We start from the raw sequence: 3,244 nt of genomic DNA, 5'->3' as shown, positions 1-3,244 counted from the left end.
GTAGTAGCGAGGGGTATAAAACCCGTGCTACTACTAAGTTGATAGTAGTAGCGAGGGGTATAAACCCTACTAAGTGGTCTTCACCATGCCTCCCGGGACAAGCCATAGTAGTAGCAAGGGGTGTAAAACCTATGCTACTACTAAATAAGTAGCTATAGCGCAGGTAACACCCCCACGCTATTACTAAGCGTGTCCGGCCCGATCCACTCCCACCCCACCACTCTCTCTCTCTCATCCCTAAAAAATCTCTCTATCTCAACCTCGGTCCACCCCCATCCCGGGCGTCTCGCTCACCGGAGGAATCTCGCTCGGCCTCCCCTCTCCCTGATCTAGCCGCCACCTCTCGCCCTCCCGCGAACTCCACGGCAACTGCGGCCTGATCTGCATCCTCACGGCCCTGCTGCCTCGCCGCCGCCCTGCTGACCCCATCTACCTCGCCGCCGCCCTGGTCTTCAAATCGCGGCTGCCCCACTTCAACCTGCCCGTCGCCAGGTCCAGCACACCGTCGCCGCCGGCCGGGAGAGGTAGATACTTCGTCTCCTCCTTCCCCTCTTCCTTCCCCTACCTCCCTCGTTCCTGCCTCGGCCCGACGAGCCCCTGCTGCGTGCGTGACCAGGGACAAGCCCTTGATTTTTGTTTGACAAGGGATGAGGCCTGCCAATTTGTTTCTACGGAGAGCCCCTGCTGCTGTAGGCTGCCAATTTGACCAGGGACAAGCTCAGAGTGGATCGATCTGTTGTGGCCAAAATACACTGCAGTGATTTGTCCATGGGAGTACAACTTCCTTGAGCTTGTTCTCCAAGTGTGCACTGGTATTCATCTCCTTCTGATTGGACAAACTTCAGTTTTGAGGAAATGTCGTTCAGATGGATTACTACGCATGAGTGCTACATCTAGCATCCAATTTCCCCATGTTCTCCGGTGTTTACAGTGAGCCTGCACTTATGTCAATATTGTTTTGTCAACTACTGTATCTATCTTCTGTACAGAGAGCCGTATATGTTTCAGACCAAAAATTTGCTTCTCTGTTCCCTTGTGATTATCATGTCTAGGTGGTCAAAACAATTACAGTAGATGTATAGACTTTTCATTGTTTGTAGCTACTATCCTCATATTTAAGTTTGTTCATTGCTTCTCATGCTGAAAAAACTATTCTGTAGGGACTTGGTGTTGTAAAACTATTCTGTACGGCGGCGTACAAGCTAGTCATGCGGGCTGCGGCGGCTAACGACGCTGGTTGACCATCTCCTGTGCGTGCAGGGCAACATCGACGCTGGACCAGATGGACGAGCTGCACTGCCAAACTGGTACCTCTGAATTTTTCTTCAGTTTTGCTTCCTGCTAATCTAAATTTAGGGGAAGCTCTGAATTTTGTTATGTTTTGCAGGGAGAGGAATAGACGCTCCAGCAGTAGTGGTATTCTCTATGCAATCAAACAAGAAGCATTTAGTGTTGTTTCACCGAATCAAAAGAGACCAAAATCAGACCACATATGATTGCAGATTATGCGTGTGTATGTGGAGAAGATAACTGGGTCGATTGATTTGATGTTAATTTGTTTGCTTCACTCTGTTTATTTATGGCTACGACGACGGCGGCGGCACACGAGGTAAATTAAACCCAGCCCCCCTTCGCGTTCCCGTCCATTCCGCCGCCCACCTTGTGCTCCTAGCTGACGAACCCCTTGTAGATAATAATGGATCTGAATGTCTGAATGTCACATTATGTCACTATAAATGTCGTTTTGGACTTTGATATGGTCTTCCAGTGTACAGTTTGACATCATTTTTCTTGAAAGTATGCTTCGTTGAATAAAATAGGCACATATAAGCAGAGTGCATTTCATTAGGCTTGTTTTATCTGTTTGGTGTTATAGATGGTTGACGGGGCAATTCAGGCATGTAGTTGGATGGATGAATATACCTTGCATACATCTCTAGGATTTACAGAATGAAGCTAACAATTGCTTGAGCCTACTATGTTATATATGTTAGGAGTATCCTCGGCTAGGTTAATTACTAATAATCTGAATTGCTCGAATAGCTGCAAACTTGTGGCCACACAAGTTAACTTTTTATATTTTACCTAATGATTTTTATACTAGCTAGCGTTTCTCATACCACAAAAGCTGTTGCTGCACTTGGGATAAAATACAGGATTTTCTGAAAATGAAAGCGAGTTCACCATGACCACGACAGATACTAGGTAGTTTAGCTTGGGATAGAATACAATGCACGGGTTACAACAGAAGTTATTTCTTGTCTCACAATTACTGATTGCTCTTTGTTCTCATTTTCCTTTGTTAGCTGAAACTATTCCTTGTATACAGATAAGCGGAAGCCGGGTTCGGAGCCACCGACAGTGTCTTCCTTGGATTCATTCGTGCAATAAGGAGGGGACCCGGCCTTCTTCACGTGTCGAGCAACAAGTAAGGACCAGCCTTCGGCTGTTACTATTGATTCATGTGCATGCGCAATAAAGAAAGAAAATACAATACTAGATTTGGACATAGGACCTGAACCAACAAGTTTTCACTTTCCTGACGTGGGTGCAGGGGTGATCGAGGAGGATTACCGTGGCCCGGTGGGTGTCGTGCTCTTCAACCACTTGGAGGTGGACTTCACCGTGAAGCTCGGTGACTACTGCACAGAGATGATCATCCAGGTGATCGTGCCGTCGGAGGTCGCCGAGGTGGAGGTCCTCGACGCCACCGTCCGGGGGGAGGTCCACTAGCGTCTGAACTCCAAACCTTGGTTGATACATTTAGAGAAGTGGTTTGTTTAGGTTGGTGGTGGAATACTTTCAGTTGAGATGATGGTTGTGTTCGTCTGATGTTAAATGGGATGTCGTGATTTCTTTCAATTGAGATGTTGTTCCTTGACATGAGTTTATTTTGCACCGGGTATGTCTATTTCTATCCAGGAATAATGCATCTAAATTTTATTTTTTTAACTCCTAATTAGCTAGTAGTAGCATGGGAGGAAAGGTGCATGCTATTACTACTTAGGATAGTAGTAGCGTTGGTTGAGATAGTAGTAGCGCGGTTCCATCCACGCTACTACTAACCGACGTAGTAGTAGCATGGGTTGCATCCGCGCTACTGCTATCTACTTAGCTGTAGCGCGATACTAGTAGCGCGGGTACCCGCGCTGCTAGTAGCCAGTTTACTCGCGCTGCTAGTAGCCTTTTCTCTAGTAGTGTTAATACTCTAGATGCATGCTGGATAGCGGTCGATGTGTGGAGT

The 3,244-nt window shown here is 46.9% G+C and overlaps 1 long non-coding RNA gene across 1 annotated transcript; it reads left to right on the top strand.

The window, feature by feature from the left end:
• Window positions 1-374: 374 nt before the first annotated feature.
• LOC119280600 lies at window positions 375-2,886 on the top strand. The gene is made up of 5 exons (XR_005138117.1): window positions 375-524; window positions 1,161-1,307; window positions 1,388-1,609; window positions 2,330-2,428; window positions 2,555-2,886. It is a non-coding gene; the product is annotated as an uncharacterized LOC119280600 (long non-coding RNA).
• The last annotated feature ends 358 nt before the right edge of the window (window positions 2,887-3,244 follow it).

The sequence above is a fragment of the Triticum dicoccoides genome, chromosome 3B (genome assembly GCF_002162155.2).
Source record: "Triticum dicoccoides isolate Atlit2015 ecotype Zavitan chromosome 3B, WEW_v2.0, whole genome shotgun sequence".
In the NCBI taxonomy this organism is placed as follows: domain Eukaryota; kingdom Viridiplantae; phylum Streptophyta; class Magnoliopsida; order Poales; family Poaceae; genus Triticum; species Triticum dicoccoides.
Note: the sequence above shows the minus strand (reverse complement) of the source record. Positions and strands in the feature narration are given on the sequence as shown.